Below are 25667 nucleotides of genomic sequence, written 5' to 3' on the forward strand. Positions count from 1 at the left end.
AAATGACTACTAAATTGCATAACTTCTGTGCATTCTAGAGTTGTACAGCAGTTTTATCAATTTTTTTGTAAAAGTGCTACTAAATTATTGTTATCAATTATACTTTCCAGTATGAACTCTTGATATTGTGCTAGTCATACTTCACCAAAGGGCTGTACGTGCATCTGTGTAAAAGAACAAACAACAAAAAAAAACCCCCCAAAAAACAAAAACAAAGTAAGATTGAATGTAAGACAAGGTAATTAGCGAAGCTTAGCAATCTCACACTTGCATATTTTATAATCTCTGATCACAGCAGGAAAAGTAGTTATCCAGTTGCATATCTAAATAATAGGCTTTCAAAATCTCAAGCCAAATTTGGTGCTATTATGAATTGATGTATGTTCTTTGTTTATGTTTTTTGAAAAGATTATTAATAATTGGAACTTCTTGTAAAGGACTGATGCCTAGAACTAGAAATCTCATTTTCTATCCAGTGCATATATTCCATCTTTCTGCCCATTTCTCTAGTAGAAACTAGAAAATTTCAGATTTAAATATGGAAAAGATCTTCCTTCCTACCATTGACCTATCAGATCTGTCCCATTTATACACCGTTGTCAGAGTAGAGGATTTTTTTATTTTATTTTTTTCTGGAACAGCCAATTCATCCTGCTGGTAAAACCTCTATAATACACGGACCAAAGCAAGATGAGGATTATCATGTGTGGATATGTCTCAATAATTCTTCACAACCACTAGTGAAGTTGATTAAACTTCCACTGGGTAAACCCTGCCTAAGCCTATCCTGGAAACTCGTTGCCCTCTGAGGCTGCGTCTGTGATGCTGAAATGAGTAGTACTTCCTCCCTACTGTTGCCAGGTCAGGAGAGGCACTGGAGTTGTTCACTGCTGAGGGAGAAGTATTTAAGGATGAAAATTTTCACCCATAATAAGAGACGAATGGTTGACAGATAAAGGTTTACAAATGAGCAAAGATGATTAAGATTATACTGACAGGGTGATACCGTGTCACTGTCAGCTTAGTGTCACTGGTGCTAAGAACAGAGAGGGGGCTAGATTAACATTTACTGAGTTGAATTATAAAAAGGAATTTTAAAAGCACATGGAAGTTTCTTTACTATTCTATGAGGTCTGTGTTCCTGTAGATACAAAATTATGCTGTCTTTTGAATAAAAAATATCATACAATGATATACATACCCTGATGTATAGTCAGGGTGATATGCTTGGGTGTGTGTCTTCCAGGGTAGTTGAATTTTGGTGATGGTTTGTTGGTCACACTCTCATCTTGTCTATCTTGGTCACTTGCATTTATCGCAAAACGGTGATTGGGGGATACATTCTACTTTGTGTGACAGAGAAAGGACCTCAGAAAGAGAAAAGGACCTTACACTTGCAAGGAAGTTCACTCTGATTAAAGAGGCAAGTACTGGCCTAGAAACAGACTAAAGTTGAGTTACCTACCACGTAGAAATGAAAACTATAGCTTTTGCTTCTTTAACACATTTCTCTAACCACCATGGTTGTTGGTCACCTCTTGGATATATAAAGGCTAGAGTTCTATGAGGTCATTACAATCATATGACACCTATTGTAGTTACATGTAGTTGCCCTGAACATTTATTGTCATTATGGGGAATCTACTGTCTACTTCTGTACCTCTGCTCTAGATTGGAGACTTCAAAAAATTGATTGTTGTCTCATTCAGACATGACTGTATCTTAGATCTGACTCTGAAAAATCAAATACAAAGGGTTCAAATATATTTAAAAATATTAAGTTATAAAGGGAGAGACTTCTGTCTTGTAAATCCAAAGACAGCATCACAGGTACTTTTCCAGATATCCATATATGAGATGTTCTGAAGGTAGGTTTCATTTAGACCAGTAGGCAGCCCTTGGGGAGTGGTCCATCATACCCATTCACTTCTAACCAGAACAGCTCTGATACATCTGTTTTTTTTACATATAAAAGCAAAGAGTGTAACTGGGCTCAGGGGCAGACTTGTTCATAGAAACCTGGCTTCTTCCATTACAACTCGGGAGATCTTCACAATTTACTTAACCTCCCTATTACAAACTTTTTTCATCTGGTGCAAACTGGGGATAATATTACCAATATCTGGGTGCTGCTGTGAGGTTTAAATAAATTGACACATATATTTATATCAGCACCTGCCACATAGTAATATTCAGTATTAGTTATTGCTATTTTTACTGTTCTTATATGGGATTTCTGCCTACTAATCCCTTTGAAAAATGGGACAATTTTCTTCCACCAAGAAGTTTTGAAACCTACTAATCCAGACTATTACTATATGAAAATTCTCTTTTCTCCACTCGAAGCATTTTGCCTAGTATATTGAAATGGGCTCCACGGATCAGAGCAATGAAGCGCTCAGGTCAGTGCTGGGTAAACCCTGATGAATTGTTCTTTGATGAGTTGTCATTTTCTATTCTTAAAGAGTGCGTTAAGAATTTATAACAATGTTCTAGTTGCATTACCATTTGGACAGTGTGTTTATGCTAATTTATACTGCCAATCCTAATTACCAGTGGTTAAATTCATTAAAAAGTAATTTTTTTCCAGACTCTTTTCTGATTCACCTTGCTTCTTAGACTATCTCAATATCCTTTTGGTTCACTTGCCACAAGTATCAAATGATTTATTCACCAAGCAGTGTAAATCAGAGGTGCTTTTCCTTATTTACCAGTCAGTTACTGAGTGCTTCTGGATGCCTCAGGGGTATCCCAACATTTTTCCATAAAACCTTAGAGGTCACCTAGTCCAACAGGTCACATATTATAGAGTTATTTTCGTATGCTCAGTGACAGGTGGTTCTCTGTCTGTTACATGGAGGCTAGATTCTTGCCTGGGAATAGCTTATACTGTAGTTGCTGACACATAACATAGAACTAAGAGTAAAGTTACAAAGTTTTCACATTTTTCAATCTGGTAAGTCAAGCACACGAATATTACTTACTTGTCCAAGTCACAAACTAAGTAATAGTAGGGTTGAAAACAGAATTCAGATGCCCAGCTCCTAAAATAAAACTTTATCAAGAACACTACTTTGCTCAGAGCCATTTCTTCTTGTGAAAAGTGCTGTGAATAGTGATTCAATATTTAGTTATGTAATAAAACTAAACTTGGTTTAATGAAAAGATTGCTTGTTTTTGTGGTCAGGAGTCATGGATAAGAGACCAGGTTTTGTCATTGAACAGTTGTGTGAACACAGAAACCTCAATCAGCTTCAATTTTCTTCATGTATAAACTCAGGATTATAATGCTTGCCCTGTCCAATTCATAAGCTAGCTAATCAAATGCAATTATTCTTGGGTAACTCTTACTTTGCTCAGACTCTTTTGTAGGAGGCAAGATTTCTAAATTTAGGAATATCTTCTTCCTTAGCTTATCTTCTCCCAACCATATGGAACTACTTACATCCTGGAGAAGAACAACATTCTTCACCTCACACATCTTGCAAGACCTCAGTATAGGCTGTTGAAAGAGACAAAATAACCTTATGTAGCAGGTGTGAATCTCCATCCACAAATTCAGTCTTTCAATAGATGCCTCTGGTAGAAAGTGCTATTTCCAAATATTTCTCCAATATTTATTCTCCTTTTCTCTCAGAGATGCAACCCTGCACGTTTTAGTTCATGGATTCTCAGAATAAAGATCATATCTCCTTGACTACAGAATGTGTCCCTGTGACTACATTCTGGTGAATGGAACATAAACACAAGTGGTGTGTGAAACTTCTGGGAAGGAGTGTCCTTTCCTCTCAGTTTTCCCTTTCTTGCTGTCTGTCGTATGGATGTCTATACATTTTAACTTAATCATCCCAACAACACTTGAAACATGTACTGTTAGTATTCTCACTCTGCTGGTGAGGAATCTGAGGCACAGAGGGGTCAGGAACCTTATCCAAAGTCATATAATCCTGATAGAGCCAGGTTTCCCACTTACAAAGTTTGGCTCTTGAGGAGATTATGTGTGTAACTGCTGCCTCTCCTCTGAGGGAAACGGAATTATACTGTTTCAAATCTTTTCCTGCTGGGCTGGAGGGAAATGTGACTGTAGCCATCTTTGAGTGTCCCCTCCCCAAGCTTCATATACACTACCAAAGTTTCAGATAGACCTTAGTGGTCACTCATCATCTTTCTACCATGGGTATAACTGAAACACCCATTATTAAGAGAGTAAATTTTTTTAAATGTTAGCTAGAACATAGGTGGCTCTACATACTTTCAGCCCAAAAAAGGAGAGAAGCCTCGAATACAGTTGTCAGACCCAAAAGAATTAACATTTAAGGAGTGATGAAACTGTACCTATCCTGCTCCCAGTTGCCCTGAGGTTGAGCCTTTATCTTACAATAATTTTATAATGAAAAAAAAAAAAACAACCTCCTTTTTCTTCTCCATTCAAGAAAATAGTAAGAGCTCCTGCTCCTTTGTCTAGAGAAGTTTGTGGGAGGACTTTATGGGTTCTGTTTTCAAAGCTGAAGTCCATTGGGATTTGAGGTGAGAGAAACTTCTTCCAGGTTAAAGGAGATTGTTAGAGACTGTTGAAGAGTAGAGTTGGATCAGTGAACAAAACTAGAGGTTGGATCCAAAACTAGAGGTTGATCACTGTTGGATCAGTGAACGAAGCTAGAGGTTTATATTGTTTTACAATTTCATTTTGGGGGGAAGGTCAGGTCTGATAGTTTCATGCTGCAAATAATATATAAAATGATGAGGGAAATACTTTTTTAACTGTAAAAGGACTAAATTTATCTTTGAAGTCTAAAAGCTGTTGGGCAAAGAACATGGGTGATGTTCAGTGATAATCAACCAAGCAACTGAGAATTCACGTGGGCCTGCCTGAACTTCCCATCCACCTGCACTGAAAACCCAGTTGTACTTCCTCACCTGTCAACTTGGCTGGGGACAGTGGTAGTCTGTTGTATGGATACTCTTTCTGTCCCTTACTATTGGCCTGAAGATTTGGACTGCTTGGAGAATGAAAGAAAGTGGAACCAGAGAAGTACCTCTTCTGCCAGCATGCCTTACTCTTTCAATTAGGTGGCTCTGCCTTCCCCATGCCATTCTTGGATCATGGGGCTCTGGTCAATCCAGAAGACCCACATAGGATCCAGTTTCCTTGAAGTTTTGTGTGACCATGGATTATAGTACCACTCCCAGTCCAAAGGCTCATAATTCAGCCTGGGGCCATCTTTTTCTTTTCAAACCTCATTCCTCCCACAGTGCTAAGCTTATGAAAAGAAAGAACAGATTGCCCTGCCATGAACTTCTCCTGAAGCAAACAAACATGGAGCCTTTAAAAGCAAAGGAAGAGAAAGGGAATGTAAGGCAAACTACAAATTATATCCTGAAATTATACTGCTCCACACATATCACACATGCACATATTTTATCTGAAGACTAAGAAGAAACAACTGAGAATCCAGCAAAACAGTCAGTCTTCCAAATGTTCATCTGCCTCATGACCATTGAAGGCTTGGCTGGTGAGTCTTTCTGTCCTCAGTTGCCCATCAGAAGCCTTTGCCATGGGGGTCACTTCCAGTCTGTCAGCATTTGTAGTCTCAGCTTCTCCTTCTTGCCAAGAAATCTGCATTTAGTTTCCTCTGGGATCCCTGAGCTTAGCCCACCTTCATTGTATTCTTTGTTTCCTGAATTCCAGGAGGCCCACTGCTGGCAAATAACTCACCTTTCTCATCTCGGGCCAGGGGACAGAGATGTCCTTTCCGTTGTTTTCCTCAGGCATTACTATTTCTCTTTCTTTTCTCTCTACAATGTCTGGCATCACTTGCCAACCTGCCTTCCAAATTCCCTGACATAAAACTCGACTCACAAAGCATTTTATGAAGCATGTAGTGCTCTATAAGTGAGCAGTTTTTTTTCCCTGTATTAAAACAGTTATATTTACTAAAATTTTATTTTCTTAAATAGTTGTACTCAAGAAAATCAGTTTTAAATGGAGGAGGATAAAACAAGCAAATGATTTTGGATCTTTTCAAAACTTTTAGAAATTGATGTCCCTTGTTCTTTTTCTATTTTTTATGTTGGAGCTACCTGTAACAAATAGGGTCCAGGGTGTGTTGTATGAATGTATTCTTGGCTCTAGTCCCATCAAAAGACTCAGAAAAATCTTTCCATCAGATATTCCAGAAAACTGCCACAACTGGCCGTCCAACCGACAGTTGCCAACTGGTTGTCCAACTGGCACCAGCTCATACAAGATTGAGCGTGAAATGCTTTAACACTAATACCTCTGAGCTGCTGAAACAATGTGTCTGTACTGTGGGGAGACCTGCTTTTAGCTGTAATTCCAATCACCAATTTATGTTTTCCTCCAAAAAGAATGAGCAGGGTCAAATCCTCCCATTATCACAAGGCAACTGGAAAATGCAGAGCAGACTCAAGTGGCCAAGCTGTGTGGCAGAGGTGGATCATGCAGATGTAAGAATACCCTCATGGGGCAATGAGGATGGCAGGAATCTTAAGAACTGTCATGTACGTGACATTTCCTAACAGAGAGCCTGACATAGTAGATGCCCAAAATATCTTAGCTGAATATGAAAATGAAGGATATTAGAGGGAGTGCATGTACTCTGGTTGACAGTTATAAGACTCAGACCTTGAGGTGAATTCTAAGTAATTATTGATTAGAGATTGAGATTTCCCATTAGTGATAATCTGGATTTTGGTGTCTGATTATCCCTACCCCTTAAAACTCCTTAAGGTAAAGTCCAAGTCCTATTGCCCTTAAGGTAAAGTCCAAACTCCTCAGTAAGCCACGTGTTGTGATTTTGGTCCTGTCTTTCTTTTCAGGTTTATTTTGAGGTGTACTCTCCATTTCTCAACCATCCCCACATAAATTCTGTACATTAGCCATATCCAGCAACTTGCTTCTTGAATAGATACATTATACGACATCCATACGGTGGAATACTACTCAGCAACAAAAAAGAATATTACTGATGCACACAGCTCAAAAATTTTATGTTGCTACCCAGTCACAAGAATACATATTGATAATTCCATTAATAAGAAATTCAAGAACAGGTGAAACCAATCCATGGTGATAAAAATTAGAACAGAGATTGACTATGGTTGTGTTCTGCCTGCTGATCAGGTCAGATCATTGCTTTTTACTGGGGTGGGTCCCTTGGCTTGTTGGGCTTGCTGCCCACCCTGTGGTTTTGTTTGTGCTGTCTTTCCTGGTCAGATAGATATCTTCACTAAGGGCAATCACAGCATTTCCTATGTCTTGTGGCTATTGAGGCAGGTAAAATATGGAGAGCCTGGGAGTTCTCCATATATAATTTTGCCTATAATAAAAACGTATGTCCATGGGTTTTATAATAAGGTACTGGAATTTTCCTCTTGAGTTGTATCCTGTTTACAGAGTAAACATGTTTACTTCCTAGATACTAACCTGGAATTGTGCCTCTGTTACTCCTTTTCGGATAAACTTTTCCTTGACCACTGAAGGTCATGAAACTTTAATACTGTGCTCTGATATGGTAGTTGACAGCCCCGACCAGCCTCAGTAAAGGAAAAATCTCTTTCCTAGGGACTAATGTCTCGTCATTCTTATTGTCATCAGACAAGAATAGTCAAATTTCCAGGGGTATTGTTGGCAAGCTACATCATCACTATCCTTTCTTAAGTCAGCTGGAGGGATCAGTGTGTTGAGGATGGACTTTCCTAGTATCAGCTCAGAATACTTGCTGTAAAGAAGCAAAGATAAAAATAAGGTTATTATACCCTACATCTGACAAAAATTGAGGTTTGCCATTTAATTAACACATGTATGTTGTCAGCACTATTGTTAAATCATCAAGATTATGCTAACTTTTTTTTTTTTTAATTATTAGAACCTTTAATTATTTATTTATTTTTTGGCTGTGTTGGGTCTTTGTTTCTGTGCGAGGGCTTTCTCTAGTTGTGGCAAGCGGGAGTCACTCTTCATCGCGGTGCGTGGGCCTCTCACTATCGCGGCCTCTCTTGTTGCGGAGCACACGCTCCAGATGCGCAGGCTCAGTAGTTGTGGCTCACGGGCCTAGTTGCTCCGCGGCATGTGGGATCTTCCCAGACCAGGGCTCGAACCCGTGTCCCCTGCATTGGCAGGCAGATTCTCAACCACTGCACCACCAGGGAAGCCCTATGCTAACTTTTTAAGTCAGAAATAGAATGAAGAGAGGGAACACGTTTTTTTTTTTTCTTTTTTCTTTTTGGCCACGGCACTCAACTTGTGGGATTTCAGTTCCCTGACCAGGGATCAAACCTGGGCCCTCGGCAGTGAGAGCTCAGAGTCCTAACCACTGGACTGCCAGGGGATTCTCCTGAACACATTTTTCTTGAGGTTAATAACTGACACTAGTAATCTGGCACAGAGCTTGTTAAAAATAAAGGGAGCAACGATATAGAAAGGAAAATAATGTGCAAACAGGTTAGAGAATGGAAGTTACAGAGAACTACTGTGTAATGGGTAGGGGAAACAGAAAGCAAGGGGTCACATGACATGTTGACTAGAGAAAGAAAGGCAGCTCTTGGGAAGAAGACATAGTATTAGTTCACTAGGAGGAGAGGCGGATAAGGAGCAGCCTAGGGAAGAACAAGAGAAAGAAGGCAAGAAGCTGGCTGTCTCTGTATACTGGAGATGCACATATACAGGAGTCTGGAAAGGAGGGAGGTGGACTGTGTGAAATGATTGAACCCGTTCCTTTAAGGTAAGACTTCACATGCCTCTGTAATAATTAACAGGACACTTCAGACGAACTGCCCACTTGAATTTGCAGCGCAACAAGCAATAGGCCTCCTTCAGGCACCTTTGTGGAAGAAGAGCTTCTTGCCTGGTCTGTCCATCCCCTGATCCAGCATCGCAGCTGCTCCAGACACTTGGATCACAAGGTACAAATATCTACTTAGGTATTCTTATGTTGTTCTATAAAAACAACATTAAGTATAACTAGGGGAGGAGCTGAACCCACATAGATGACCTGTATTTAATTAATATAAAACTACTTAATAAACTTAAACATTATATTTTATATGTACATGTGGAAAACTCCACTATGACGCACAGTATTGCTCCAGCATTAATGGCAACTAAAGAATTGGATGCTAAGGGAATGTTCTCTTCTGGATCTATTCTGGGCCTTCTTTCTTTGAAATCTTTGTGTATGCGATGATCCTCTTCTGTGTTCCACAAGGTTCTTCATGATGTGTTTTCCCTGCTCGAATCAGGATTGCTTGACTGATGGCTGAAAATTCTCAGTGGTTTTACTTGCAATTTGTAAAACTCACACTTTGAGTGCAGGTTTCGTTACCAGCTCTTTCTGTTCTTAATTTGCTGCTTTACATGTTTAACTGAGGGACTCTTAACAATAGCAACAATCATTGGAAACACTAATCTATTCTATACACATTATATATGTGTGAACAATTTAGTCTTCACAAAAACTCCATGAAGCAGGGGCTAGTGCTATCTCTATTGTATTGTTGGGAGACGTGGGCACAGAGATGGGGAGTAATTTGTTCAAGGTCTTCGTACTGGCAATTGGCAGAGGGGTTTGAGCTTGGGCAGCATGAATCCAGAACTGGTGCCCTTAACTACTACCATGTACTGTCTCTCAAAAAGCTTCCTTCTTCCTCCTATGCAACTTGGCTATTAAAATTATCTGGAATGTTTTCTCTGTCTTCTATCTAGCAATCAGAAGAATTATATAGATCATTCTCTATTTTGATGGAAGGCTTAACCTCCAGTCAGACCGATATATGATAAAGTTAACTCTACTATGCAGAAGTCTATTTTTTTCCTTTTTTCATGTTATCAAATGTTTCCATAGTGTGGATTAACTTTGGAATTTAATAAATATATTTTTATTCCCATCTATATATGCTAGCATTTAATCATCAATATTTTTTGCTTTACTATATTGGTAATCCAAAAGAACAGGCCAGGATATAGCTAAAACTTGGTGTAGAATATTAGGGTGGAGGATGAAAAGTTGGAGTGGGCACATCTGGATGTGCTTCCTGAGCAGCTAGGAGAGCAAAGATGATGGTACCTTGATGTAGATGTTTAAAGTGGGAGAGAGAGTTCATAAATGGGTAGGGAGTAAAGTGAAGCTAAGCCTGGCCCCTATCTCATGAGGAATAAAGGTATGATAGGAGGGAAGGGCTAGTGAAGTGAATTTTGAGTCTGACCTTGAAAGAACTAATGGATTTGGACTGATAGCATGATACAGGGTGGGTGAGAGTATGAGCAAAGTTTGGAGGTAAAAATGACCAAGAAGCAGGAAATCTGCATCAGTTCCCTTCATTTTTCGCCAGATGAAGCAATCTCTATTATGGTTATTGCTTTTTGGCTTCTCAGATAATTTTAACTTATTTTTAGAAATATTATCACAGCTTTATCTTTATTGTGACTGGATGTGAGCAGATTCAAAGCAATTGGAATTGTTTGGAAATAGTAGAGTTTGTGTAAAGCAGACACAGCAGTCAGAGGTGGACTGCTTTAGATCATAAGCAAAAGCCAAAACACTTTTTGCACAAATGACAAAAAGAAGAAACAAATAAAAATCCCTATAAGAATAAATGTAATCTATGTATCTGTTAAATACAGTATCATTTAGCTTATTAGATTGCTTCAAATGCCTATTTTCTATAAAATTATGAACTTGTAAGCTAATGCTATTTATTTTTAGTCATTAGTTCACCCTTCTCTGTGAGAGGTAAGAGCCTCATAAAGCATTAGAGTTACAAGGACCTGAGAGATAATTGAATTCAAGTCTTGCATTTGCAAATGACAAAGCAGAGACTTAAAGAAATAAAATGATCTTCCCAAGGTCATATAATTAGTTAGCATTGAAGCTGAAGCTAGAATTCTGATCTCCTGACACTTAGGTCATGAAGTGCTTGTTTTCCTAATATTCTCCAAGATGGCCTTTATGGCAACACTTGGAAGTCAACCCCTTAAGTGTCTGGTACTAATTATATAATACGTTACACACAAACAGAATGTTGCATTATAAATCATAAGAAGACCTTATTAAACTAAATAAAATATAAACAGAATTGAATTTTTGTTATATGACACACTAGGGAGATTGACATTAGAGGCAAGGATAAAGAATTATGGGATTATTTTAGGGATTCTTGAGTTTAAATTTAAAAAAAAGGAACTTGATACCGTAGTAAGCCATGGTAGATTCTTCACCCGGGAGTAATGTGGTCAATGTGGTGTTCTAGGAAGATTATTATGTCAGTTATATGGATATTGGCAAAAAGTGAGATTGAAACCAAGAGAAGGAGAATGATAGCAGAGGCTTCTGAGGTGATCCAGAACTGACATGAATGTGTACCTTTCAGTGACAGTGGCAGCTCTGACCACTCTTCATTTAGTATCTGCGTCCTTTCAGGCTGCTATAACATGATACCATAGACTGAGTGGGTTAGACAGTAAACATTTATTTCTCACAGTTCTGGAAACTAGGAAGTCCAAGATTAAGGCATTAGCAGATACTGTGTCTGTTGAGAGCCCGCTTCCTAGTTCATAAACAGTCATCTTCTTGCTGTCTTCACGTGGCAGAAAGGGAAAGGGAGCTCTCTGGGGTCTCTCTTATAAGGGCACTAATCCCCATCATGAGGGCTCTGACCTCATAACCTCATCATCTCCCAAAGGCTCCACCTCCAAATACCATTACATGGGAGGTTAGGTTTCAACATATGAATTGTGAAGGGACACAAACATTGTCTATGGCAATTAGTGACTGAATAACATCAATAATGAGGAAAGACAAAAAATTATTTATCATGGTTGCTAACCAAGGCTTTGAAATCGATGGAAATTTTAAAAATGCAGCTACCCAAGCCTCAAACTTTGTGATTCTGATTTTGTCCTCAAACTTTGGATCCTTGCTCTATAGGTGATAGTGTATATGAAAGGATAAATGAGAGTGTTTTAGGGGGGCAATAGACAAAACTGACTCTTTAAAAAGCAAATGTAGAGATTCTTAGATTTATAAAAGCAAGTTTATTCTTCTTCCTTGAAAAGTTGTTTAATTAGTTAAATAAGTAAAGACCACTACTAATTAATGATGAGGGTATGTATTTCCTATAGATAACTAAGGTTAGACTCAACGCCCCCCTGACTTCCTAATATAAGCATTTAGAAATAAGTAAATGTTACAGATGCAAGGATTATTCACTTTCAAGTATGCTTGTATTTTTATTTTACTTTTTTTCTTCTCCTCATTTTTCATTCTCTTTCCCAAGTCCTTTTGTACTGTCTAGTTTCTCTTTTGATACATACCACTCTCTCCTTACTCAGGCTCCTCTCTACAGATGGAGTCCTTTGGGAGGAAGGATGGAAAGGGAAATTAATGGTGCCAAACCTCCTACCTGAGTGAGAAGACCAAGTAATCATGATTGTTTGTCTTTAGAGAAACAGTGTGGTAGGATTTATTTGAAAGCACAGAATCCTGCCTCTATCTGCCTTGTTCTCCTGCTCTACTTCAGATATTCTGATCTGAAAGTCCTGCTATAAAAATTGAAAAATTCATTTAGAGTTTTTAGATTTAAAAAAAATCTTCGATCTTTTAAAGAGTGCCACTCACTGTTTTGCATTCCAATGTTGTATGTATCTTAACCTCGACCCTGTAAACTCCAAAAGCACAGGCTGAAGATTCACAAATTCATGTCTCCATCTTGGACTCCTCTGAACTCTAGATGTGTATAGCCAACTGCCTACTCAGCATCACCACTGGTATGTGTAGCAGGCATCTCGTTTTTAATGTATTCACAACTGAGCTTATCGTTTTTCCCTCCAAACCTGTCTCCCCCACCCAGCCTTTCCCATTTTAATTACTTACAACTCCATTCTTATGGTTTCTTGGGAAACACAACAACAACAACAAAAACAAGACCCTTGGAGTCATTCTCAACTGGTTTCTTTCACTCAATTCTCACATCTAATTTTGTCAGCAAATCCCATTCACCGTCTCTTCAAAATATATCTTGGCTTCCAACTATGATGGACTGGATTGGAGCTAACCAATCCTCTCCCTGAGAGCAACTAGAAAATCTGGATGAAATACAGAAAAACATCTGCTTGAAGGCTTTGTATGGTTTCCAAGGCAGCCAGAATTTGAAGAGTCATAATCCTAGAATAAAGAGAATGGCAGAGAAGTGATATTTACCTTCTAAGCCACGTTTGCCCATGAGGCAGTGCTGGCCAGGAATTAGAGAAGCTGAGCAGAGAGCAGCTATCAGAAATCTGGTGGTGCTGGGAGATAAAAACTGGAGTACAAGGTCTGCCAGGTGAATGGGCCCAGACTCTCAGCTGAGAGCTCTAAATGACAACATGCAAGAAAGAAGAGGAAACCAGAAATAGATCAGCTTGAGGAAGATTGAAACCTTTATCCCAATCAGCTTAAGCCCTGATTGGGTCAATGTTTCTGCTCCTATTCAAAACTGCCTTCTAGAAACTTGAGAAAAGCCCTTTGGAGGAAGAATCACCCTTTCAGTCCCTCTACAATTTTTCTGTCCAATGTCCTGATTTATTACTAGACAGGACCTTGGGAAAGAGTAGAGAATAAAAGTACTCACAGGTGATTCAGATATTGGAATTTAAAATAACTCTAAAAATTATGTTCAAGAAAAATTGATGACAAAATGGGGAGTTTCACTGGAAAGCTGACATCTATAATAAAGAATAAGTGGAAATTCAAGAACTGAAAATCATCCTTTCCTGATGGTGATAATTTTTTAAATGTCTTCTCTATTTTTCTTGATAAATCAGAAGTTTTTCAATTTTATTGGTTATCTCAAAGAACAAATTTTAGGTTTTATTCATTCTTTCTAGAGAAATGGATTTGTTTCCACTGGGCAGCTATAGATAATCTAGTAAACCACTCTAGGATTCAGTTTTCACATCTTGAAAATGCAGGTTTTAGCTTAAATGAGTATTTATTGAACTTGAATAAATTGCGCTTCAGTATAATGTTGATTTTTGAGTTGTGAAGAGAACACTTAGGTGGAGATGTGCCATACACAGGTGGAACTTCAAAGCTGAGCTTAGGAGAGAAGTCCAAGCTAGACGGTGGGTCATCAGCCAAGAGGGGGCAGTTGTAGCTAAGAGGGTGCATAGGATCACCAAAAAAGAAAAGGAAGAGACAGAAGAGGGAACACGAAAGGGATAGGAATGCAGATCCCCGAACCTGTGCATTTTGAATCGGCTTTCTTTATCAATTCCAGAGCTTGCTCACCAGCCAAGCTACTAACAAACAAAACAAACAGCCCCCTCCCCCTGCAAAACAGAACAACTTATGTTTTACTAAACAATTTTCTCCTTTTTAAAATCTTTTCCAACAGAAGGTATATGTAGATGTATGAATGTATGTATGAATGAATGACATACTTCAAAAATGTGGGGTTCTTGAAGGATGTTAAAGAAAAAAAGAATGGTTTCTAAAGATACAGTGAAAAGCTAGGATTATGCAGTCTGATTCTCTGGGATCAATTAATATAAAAACAAAGGTACTGGAATGGCCTGAATTGTAGATGACTCTAAGGGGCGTGGTGACACCAGGGCATTGGAAGATTTCCATGGAGCTGTGATTTTAAAGCAGGTGTTGGGTTCCTTGGAAAATAAATCAAAACATCTATTAAAGGTATAACAACTGTAATATTTTCAGGTCTTCTGTTTTAGTCATTCACATCTATGTCTTGCCTAAGATTGAGTGCTTTTAATTTCTTGAGCATATCGACCATAAATACTATGTGAACCTGATGACATGTTAGTCAATGGCCTATAATTTCAAATTGAAAACTGGGCTGATCTGGCATGCTGTGTAACAAATTTTCATCTCCCTGGTATTATCAAAATCCTGACATGCTTTTAATAAATTGTTAAAATTAACTATGACACTTGCTTTAGTATACACATTGCCTTATAATTTACAATGTATTTGCCATGCTGAAAGATTGATTTTAGATAGGTCTAGCCTGTCTGACTGGGGAAAAAAATGTCATTCTGTTTTATGGAATAAAACAAGATTCCACAAGACACATTCAGTTAAAATGAAGCAAAAACTGCAGTGTCTGAGAATGGTAATGCCTTGTGTTATCTGGATTTATTGATCAAAATAAAATCAGTGTTCCATTTCAAATCTGCCTGCAGCAGCATGCTCTTTTCAACAGCCCCAGTTTTTTGAAAAGCTTCCCACTGTACTCCCTGTGACCCCTACCTACCTCTTTTGAGCATAAAAAAATATTGCAGAATTGCATGCTAACTGGAAGATTATTGAGTTGCTTTCTATAAAGTTAAGATAGAAAGCGAGCCAATGAATTAAAAACTTGTAGGTAGAGGAGGTTTTGACAGGTGCTTTCTTAGCATCTGAAATTACAAGAATTTTCTATTGAACTCAACTGGTTAGATTTGAATAAAACCTAATCTTACATCAAAAATTATAGCCTGAGAGACTACGGAAAAATACTCTCTCATATAGACTTAAAACGTTTTCTTTTGTGAGGAATTATGTACATAGGTTATTGATTTTTAAACTCAACTAAATAAGAAAGAACAATGTATTGCTGCAAACTACCCCAAAACTTAATGGCTAAAACAAAAGCTATTTTATTTCATCTAAAAACTGTATGGGTCTAGAATTCAAGCAGAGTTTGGCTGGGTGATTTTTCTGCTGCTCATGATGTTGTTGGAGATAACTTAGTGGTACTCAGATGGCAGATGAACTGGCCTGCAGGTTCCCAGATGTCTTCTCTTGGCATCCTGGTATGGATGGTTGGAAAACTGGACTCCCTGGGTCTCCACCTTTTAATGGGAGTAGCTGCAAAGAGTTTGCAACAGTCTTTAATACAGCAAGCACTGTGTCCGTTTGGGTCCTTTAAGAAGCCAAGATGGGATTAGATATGCAAGAGATTTATTGAGAGGAAACATCTGTGAAGTAAGGTACCTCCATGGCCACCATATTTACCTAGGTTAGCAATGCATAAATAAAACTAGGAAGATGAAGTATGGTTAATAAGATGAGTAATCAGGCTTATATGAATAAGTAAACACCAATATCTGATTCATTTCATAAAGAGTGAATGATCAGAGAAGAACCATTGTCTGCTGGCTTTGAGGGAGTCTGAGGAGTCATGCTTGCTCCGTCCCTGAACAAAGAGAGTGCAGCTGTAGTCTGGTTGCAAGCACTCAGGTCTTCGTCCAGGTTCATCTTCTGTACCGTTTCTGATTTATTGTATAAATAAAAATTTAAAAATATTTTTTTCTTTCAATGGCTGATTGGTCTGGGCAGGGGCTGGGTGTCGGCTGGGGGCTCTGTTGGGATGCTTAGGGAATAGCGTGGTCAGTCTTCTATGGAAATGTAAGAAAAATAATACTGAATGTGAGCCTGAATATCATGCTATGAGTCATTATGGAAAATCACTAGGTCCAGAACAATTCTATTTGACTTACAAATTATTTATGCCCAGAAGAAACATGGAAATAAAGTTTCTGGGAGCTGGAATGTTAATTTTCTGCTTTAGCTCTTCAGCTGGAACTGTCCAAATGACTTACAGGATTGAAGTTCCTTTTACATTTCTTCTTGAACTTCAATGAAAGGAGGTTGGCAGTGATTAAAATGGATTATCCTCTGATGTCACAAGTAGTGACAGACCCTTCTGCCTAAGGTCTCAATGGGGAGAGATTGAGAATATTTCTTTGGTCCTTGTCCTGGAATGGAAAGTGGTTTCTGTCAGTTCTTGAGAGCAGGAGTTAGGTTTTGATGTGTGTGATGATCATCTGGGCAGCTTATTGTTAAAACAGATGTCAGAGCTGTAGCCCTGGAGATTCTGGCTCAATACGTCTGGGGTAGGGCCCAAGGCTTCCCTATGTATTTTTTTTTTTCCCTATGTATTTTTAAGAAGCTTCAGTGGTAAGTTTGGTGCACACTAAAGTTAGAGAACAATTGCTGTTAAAGCTAGGTAAGAGAAAGGAAGCAGTTGTCAGGTTAATACCCAATATCTGGTTAATCCACAATCCCATTATTATATACTAACTATGAGCATATATATTTTCAAGTTGTTCCTTTCAATAAATACCTTGTGAACATTTACTTTGTATTGGGATTTATTCTAGGAGATGGGGACACACAAAAAGGATAAGACACCATCATTTCCTCAGACAGCTCAGTTTGGTGGACAGAATAGGTAATATACATTACAGTGACAAATGTGTTATAAATAGAAAAATATCTGTACAGTGAAGGTACATAGAAGGAAATGATATATTCTGGGGCCATAAATGAAGGCTTTACTGGGGAAGTGATATACAAACTGGATTTTGAAGAATGTATTGGTATGTGCTAAATGGATGAGGGCAGAAAAAATAGTCTAGAAAGAAGTACTAGTTTATACATAGGCACAAGTTATACTACTTGAGTAACTGCAAGTAGTTTAAGTGGAACATAATATATAAGGGAAAGAAATGTAAGGGATGTCTGGAGAGGTAGGTAGGAAACAGATTATAAAAGGTCTTATATTCCATACTAAATATCTTAGTTTTTTAAAAATCCATTTTATCAGTAGTTTTTTTAAGCTTTTCTGGGTCATGGATTTTTTTCTGGGATAGTCTACCAGAAAATTTCACATACTTAGTCATTCAGAAGATTTTGCATCTGATTTCAAGGGAGTCATAGTCAAAAGAATCACTGTTGTAGACAGTTCATAAAGAGAGTTACATGGTCTGATCTGTGCTTTAGAATAATTGCTCTAGTTGGAGTGGGTTGGGAAAAGCCAGCCTAGAGGCAGGGAGATGAGTTAGGAGGTAGTGGCAGTAGAAATGAGATGAAGAGTCAAGATTATCAGAATTGGGGATTGTTGTTTATATAGGAAAAGAAGGAGTGGAAGACCTCTCCCAGGTTTCTGCAATAGGAAATATGAGAAGAAGTGCAGATAATGACTGGTTTTGTACATGTTAAGTTAGATATGAGAGCAGATGTTTCAGAAACAGTTGTATCCATGCGTCTATTGCACATAGGAGAGATCAGTGTAAGAGATATTGTTGTCCAACTAAATCTTCTCCACGTCCCTTCTTCCTTACTGGAAGAGCTCTGACTTTGTGCCTTCACCCTTCTCTGCGCAGCCATGTGCTCTGGGAAGGGGAGACTAACCTCATCCTCAGCAAAGGTTTCTGAGAAGCCTCTCAGCTTGAATCGTCTCTTCTGGTCATAGTGATATCATTTCCCTTGCCAGTGATTTGCTTAGGAAGTGGCTGGTGATTCAGTTCTGGTCAATGAGAAGTATAAGGGTGTCTCCTGGGCCCTGCTGGGAGAGTTCCTTAATGCTTATAAGGCGAGATGTGTGAGAATATGAAGCGTGGAGCAGGTGCAACCATTTTGAAGCCATGTAGTGAGCTAGCCAAGGTGCTGAGGATAGCTTTTCTGCTCTTTGTAACCAAAATTATCCTAAATTTGGGATTTGGAATCTCTCTCCCTCTCTCTTTCTCATCTATCTAACATCTATCATGGTAAAAAACATTTTTAAGTGTACAGTTTAGCGGTGTTAAGTATATTCAGAAGCTTGTGAAAAATCTCACAACAGAACTTTCCATCTTGCAAATCTGAGACTTTATACTCATTAAATAATTACTCCCTCTTCCTCCTTCCCCTAGACCCTGGCATCCACTGTGGATTTTTTTTTTAATAAGTTGTAAGAGAGAACAAAACCCTGTCCAGAGAGAATATAATATTATAGGAATAATGGTATTTTAAAAGGAGGCAGAGAAAGAGAGTTCCACAAAGGAGATGGAAAAAGATCAACAGGAGGTAGAACGCGAGAACTGGTAGCATACACGTCCGTGAGACTCAAGAGGAAAGGGACTTTGGGGGATGGAATAGTTACCACGCCAAGTGCTCCAGAAAGATGTATTAAAGTAAAGCCTAAAAATGTCAACAGTGTTTTGTAATTAGGAAGTCATGGGTAATGTCGGTAAGAGCCATTTGGATAGAGTAAGGAGATTAGAAGCCAGAGCTGAAGAGTGAATAGTAACTGAAGAAATAAAAGAGGTTTCCCAGCAAGGGAGAGAACCACACAATGAAATCCCCACTTTCCTCATCTGGTACGGTTCAAACTCACTCACCCCTTTAACACTCAGCTAATATTCGCCCTGATTTCAGCTGGATGGTGTCCAGAGACTGGTGCCATAGAGACTGGAACAAAGCTGGACCTTGAGTCCTGTTTATCCTCCTGCTGCCTAAATGAGTACATATACTCTAGAGGAACTTTGTCGATTTTCCAGCTTTTGTTTATCTTCGTGGGCCCTGTGGCTATATATTGTTTTATTCTTACATGGGGGTCTGGGAAGAGGTGTTGTTTCTTTGAAAGGTTTGAATTTGCCCAGCAGAGGGATCTAATTTAAACACTCTTAGTTTTAGAACTACATGCCTTAAGAGAAATATTTGGTCCTCTGTCTAGCAGTGCGTACAGCACAGTCTGGTCTGCTTTAAATTCAAAGCAGCTTCATTATTATTATTTATTTTTTTCCCTATATTAGTTTAGGTGAAAAACATATTAGTATTGTGCAGTAACCAAGGTCATTTTGCCCTCCACAATTTTCCTTCTGTGTCTACAAAAATGGACATTTCAACGAAAGGTTGCGATGTGTTTAATTATAACTCCAAGTGGTTGAACTGCCAGGTTAGTGGGCTAATGCCATTCAGCCTCTGAAACACTATAAATTGAAAGCATTTATAGCAGATTCTTGGATATCCTCAGGGCTAACTTGTAACGTGACTAGGTTGCAGATTCCCCAGGCTTGACCAAAATGAATTGTTTTTATCTTCTCTTAAAAAGATTAGTGAGTGAAGATGATCTTAAACCCCACAGAATAAGTGTATTCAAATAATAAAAATATATATATTTCTAAGAAATTGTGTTGAAAATAAAACTTGGATGTTGATAAACATCTCATTTAGTCATTTAATTCATATTCAGTGACTGAATCAAGCATCTACTATGTGCAAGACACTAAGGTGATGTCTGTTTAAAGGGGCACTATGTAGCAACTCAAAATGTTTTATGAAGTAAAAAAAGCCTCATGTCTTGAAAGTCAAATTTTCATGTGTTGAGGTGTTTTAAGTGGGTGTGGGTATAATACATATGGTGTAGTGGCTCTACCCTGCTAGAAAATATTTGTCTTTCCTCCTCCTATTTCAAATGATTGCTTCTAACATTGCATATGGATATGAGCGATTCTTCTGATTATCAATGAAAATTCAGAAGGTAAATCTAGAGACTAAAGTGTTAAGATATTAAAATATGCTGCTGTACTCTGCAGGAGTTAGAGTGTGAGTAGACCCATCTTTGAAATATTTCATGAAAAAAATCTTTTGTGTATACAGATTGGTTCAGAGAATGTTTGGTGTTTTCAATGAATAAAATAAGTCTTGCAAGCAACTTGAAGAAGTAAATGTCAATTAAATCCTATAAGGATAGACATATGTTTATATGATAAAAGTTTTTGGAGAACAAACCATCCTGGGCTTCTGAATATTTAAATGAGAGCATTTCAATGTTCTACCAATATAGTGGTGTTAAATAAAAAGACAGCGACTATGTGCAAAGCTTTTTCATTTTTATTTTGCTTCTTTGCAGTCAGGGTATATGCTGGAATCAAATCTAAGATATCTGTTTATTCATTGGCCTGATTCTCAAAATGTCTTAAATGTAAAATTGCTTGTTGGTGTTTAGACCCTGTGGATTCCTACAGATTTGAGGATTTAATTACCTGCTTGTTCACTTTATGAAGTGGTCAGCCCGTGAAGCCAGCTCTAAGCTGATAATCACCTAGGAGGAGGAACTGCTGGTTTTTACCCTGATGATTTTAATTATTGCTGGTAGCTCAAGAAATAGTAAGTCTCTTTAAGGTTGTTGTTAACAAGAATTTTTGACAGCAGGAAAGACAGGGAATATATTTCAATGTTAGAAATGCCCAGATAGAAGAGAGATGCTATTCACAAGTGAATGAACTAATGGAGAGTAGGACTATAATTGGATTTCTCTCTTGTTCCTCTTCCTTTAAATTCCCAGGATAACCAATTTAGTCTGGAAAGGCCTTCCCTGGACCATACGCATTATTCTCCACAATTTTCATGTTGGCAACTTACTAAAAAAAGACACAAAACCAAAACAGAACAACACTAAGAGTTTCAAATTAAATAGGCCTGCAGCTTGATTTCAACCCATAGGCCACCAATTTCCACCAATTTTTGCTTCAAACTTTCCTCAGTATGTAAACGGAAGTGATCGCTCTCTCTTTTAAAATCATTTAAAAATTATTGTCTGCGCAATTCATTTTGAAATTAATCATGAACTGCCTCATGACATCTTTCCTATTATGTCTGAGCTGTTGTTTAATTTTTAATGCCTCTGAAACTTTTCACTTGCCTTGAACCGTTAATCAATTAACTTCTTTAGTGCAGAAGATGTGTGTCTTATATTTCTTTGCATTTCCTCTACTGCCAAATACAATGAACCCTCAATAAATTAGTGTTCGTTTTGTTTTATTTCATAAAGATGCATAATATTCCAAATCTATATTCACCTTTTTTGTAAGAGTACTGAAATGACAGAAAATGAGATATAATCAGTTCATATTCATGGAGTGATACTTATTTCTCCCTGGAAATGGCTGCAGAATTTGTAAAAAGACACAAATACTTGTAAGGAAAATCAGAAAACAACTCACAAATGCCTCAGATGTGCTACCAGGGAAAATGCCTCCCCCTTTCCTTTTTCCTGCACTGCAGGATGATCAGATGGAGGAGAACAGGTGAGCAGATGAAGAGAAGAAGCACCATATCAGGAACTTGACATACCCATCTCTTTATTTCTCAAAGGTCCATGAATAGGAATTATTATCCCCTTTTACAAATGGGGAACTGAGAGGTACAGAGGTAATGTACAAGATCACACAGCTGCTGTTAGAGCTTGGATTTTAATTCTGGTCTGTTCTTGCACATGTGGGGCTACCTCTCTTAAGCCAAGCACCTTCTACCTTGCCTACTAGAAGAAGGCAGGTCTTTATAGATATTCAGGAAGAAAGGGCTCTGGGACAAGGTCAGCACAATGTCAAAATTGTGAAGTTGTTTTAGTTTATCTTTAGCAGGTCCTTCCTCTCTTCTCTTCATTTCTCTTCCTTGTACCCACTGACTTCAGTTCCCTCATGCTTCTCTTGGCTTTAAGAATCCACACTGCTGTTTTAGACCTCCCTAGGCCAGAGCACCTGACCTAGAATCTATCTAAATCTTTACTTGGTTGCATTCTTATTAAGACTAGGGGCAGGACAGGAATAAAGACACAGACATAGAGAATGGACTTGAGGGCACGGGGAGGGGGAAGGGTAAGCTGGGACGAAGTGAGAGAGTGGTGTGGACTTATATATACTACCAAATGTAGAATAGATAGCTAGTGGGAAGCAGCCACATAGCACAGAGAGATCAGCTTGGTGCTTTGTGACCACCTAGAGGGGTGGGATAGGGAGGGCGGGAGGGAGACTCAAGAGGGAGGAGATATGGGGATATATATATATGTATAGCTGATTCACTTTGTTATAAAGCAGAAACTAACACACCACTATAAAGCAATTATACTCCAGTAAAGATGTTAAAAAAAAAAAAGACATCAGTTCTTTGTTTCATTACTGTTTTATAAGTCAATCTGTATTTACACATTAATGGTCATTGATGGATTAATGACATTCTTCTAGATTACATTTAGAAGCTGACAGGTATTGTTAGGAATTTTGGATGTGGTAGGAGGCATAAAGGGGGGGATTCTTGATTAGGAGTTCTTCATTTCCATCTGAAGACCGTCCTGTGATAGACTTATCTGAAGGGTAAAATGCTTTCGTTATTACATGCTCATTTATGTTATTTATTCTTTAACAAATGGGGACTACCTGAAACCAAACAAAAAAGTGTTTCAAAATATAGATTTAGTTAGGGAAGTCCTAAAGTAGTCTATTTCAAGTTATGTATTATAACTTCTTTGATCTTTGAAAACATTCTTCTTTGTAACAGGTAGTGTGTGATTCCACATTGTCAAACTGAGAAATTCATTTAAATAAGCATATCATCTGCCTACACAATATCAAGCAGTTATTGCACTGAGCACATCGTGAGAACATTCTACTTGCCCCATTCTAAGGGAATTGTCTAAAATAAGCGCTTGGAAAGGCTCTTACAAAGCAGTGTTTTTGAAAGTATGGTCCTACATCAGAATCACAGAGGTACTTCCTAAAAATGCTAGTTCCCAGACCCAATGAATCAGAACCTCTAAGATACTATATTTTTTTGAAAAAGAGTCTTACCTTAGATTGGTGAGGAGCTCTTGGGAGATCTTTTGTAATTAAGGCAAATCACTTCCTGAAAAAAATGCAGTGTTTTTAGTTAATTCAGCTGCTCACAAGTGCCAAATGCATTTGAAGACAAAACTATTCACACTAGAGACAGATATAATACCAAAAAAAGGTCACTGGGTCACTGCATCACCAAAGTCAAAGAGAATCTGCACAATTTTCTGGAGTATGTTAAATACAAGTGGAGCACGCTACACTCTTTATGCTAGTTAAAACTATCATAAATGTGCTTCTTTATCTTCTAACATTTCCATAAAATAACAGAGATTCTATACAAAGAATGAAAATGTGCTCCTAGTTGTCAAAATAGTTGTGCAATCACTTTAAAACCTCATTTCAAGGCCGTTTTATGTCCTAAAATAATTTTTCTTCTTTTTTATGCTCTTTCTCTCCTTTCCTGTTTTTTATTTCTATGGAAGGTAGTCCTTTTAGGAAAAGCAATTGTATATGAATTAACTTTTTGAGCAAACTCCTTTCTAAGAATACCACAATGTTTATGCTTTAGTCTCCTTTCGTTGGAGTGTAATTGGTCCATGAGTCAGGAAGAGTTTGGTCCTGGCTTTGTAGGCTAATGAACTGTGCAGTCTTGCTGACGTAGCTACATCTTGTCATGCCCCAATTTTGCCATCTGTATAATGAGGAGGCTGCAGTGGCTGATTTCTGATGCCCCTTCCAGCTGTACAATGGGAAAGGAGCAGAGGCAGTCTTTGCAGGTGGTTTCCCTGGTAAATGTTAATTTCTAAGGAATCTTTTCTACTTTCACTGTGAAATAATATGCACATTTGTCAGTAAGAGAGAAGGCACAGAAAGAAAACATAAAATGGATCATTTGCATTTAAGTTGCTTAAGTAAGATGGAAATTACTCACTTATTTAGGTGAATCAACATTTTCTCTTGGAATCCGGTGTGTCATCATTTCTTAAGTTAATCACTTCAGGAAAATGGCTCTGGAGGAGGGTGGGCCAAAGTTAGCAAAACAAGGTCCTTTAAAAAAACAATCCCTGGTGGTGGGATGAACTGGGAGATTGGGATTGACATATATACACTAATATGTATAAAATGGATAACTAATAAGAACCTGCTGTATAAAAAAATAAATAAAATTAAATTAAAAAATTAAAAAAAGCAATCCCTTTAATGTGTACGTGCTTAAATTAGTGGTTCCTTATGAAATGAGTTTAGTCAGCATTTCAGAAAAAATCAATGAGAAATTAAGAATTGACATACCCTTTATTCTCTACTGATCTCTTCTTGCCCCTTGTTCTGTTTTTTTGAAGACTGGCCTCAATATTTTTGAATATACACATCTATCAGAAAAACTGAGCATGTACTCCCCAGATATGTATTTATATATGTATTTATAAGCTATATCTATACATACACACATACATATATGTATATATATATAAACCATCTCTAGTTACTATCTCAAGGAACGATGTGCAATTAAAAGAAATTCATCATTAGAGAAAATAGATGGAAGCCTTTAGATAATTTAAAATTGGAGGGGGGGCTGACATAGGTCCACATATGATTGAATCATTGTTATTTTTGATTTACAACATGGCAAAGAATTCATGTTAAGAATAGATGTGTTAACTCTGCCACTGCCACTTTATTTTTTATCTGTTCTAACTTGCATCATTAGTTTTATCTTCAATCTGGGTTTCTTTGCAGAGATTTTTTAAAAGCCCTTTGACCATGTTGAGAAGATTTAGTTTAGTTGAAAACCTTATAAATATAGCCTGTAGATCTATGTAATTAGGCATACACAATCTGTAATTCACTGCAATATGTTGAAATCTAAGGAACCAGTGAAAATGTCAAATTGGGGGGGAAGTCCCGCCCTTCCCTCCGTCTCCTGTGTGGAGCATATGTCACATGTGACTCTCTGACATATGGACTGAGGGTGGAAACCCAGGATCATTCAACAGTAAATATTAGTAAAGCTTAATTTCCTTTTCTGTTTCTAGAATAGGATAAGTGGAATTTCAATATTTTCTTCCCACATCCCACTTCAAAAAAGTACTGCTTTGCGGCAGAGTAATGGGGACAAGCTGCATAGCAAATGAGAGGTGACTTTTTGAGTCATAATTAGTAGCAAGGATATAACTACTGTAGGGTATATAAAGTATGTTTCCCCTTCCCTCCCTCATGCTCCCAGTAGTTAGGCGTGCACCTTCTTAGTAATGATGAAGTCGATATTAAATTAGGTGGGAAGAACCGA

General features: G+C 37.9%; 1 protein-coding gene across 5 annotated transcripts in view; it reads left to right on the top strand.

Annotated features, from left to right (window-relative positions):
- The window catches only part of LOC309665724 (uncharacterized protein), a 608811-nt gene that overhangs the window by 52407 nt on the left and 530737 nt on the right, over nucleotides 1–25667 (top strand). For all 5 annotated transcript variants that reach the window (XR_014266649.1, XR_014266650.1, XM_082472434.1 and 2 more), the window contains one exon: nucleotides 8779–8925. The gene's annotated coding sequence lies outside the window, so the exon portion shown is untranslated. The remainder of the gene's footprint in view (nucleotides 1–8778; nucleotides 8926–25667) is intronic.

The sequence above is a fragment of the Balaenoptera physalus genome, assembly GCF_965194825.1.
Source record: "Balaenoptera physalus genome assembly, chromosome: 8".
NCBI lineage: Eukaryota > Metazoa > Chordata > Mammalia > Artiodactyla > Balaenopteridae > Balaenoptera > Balaenoptera physalus.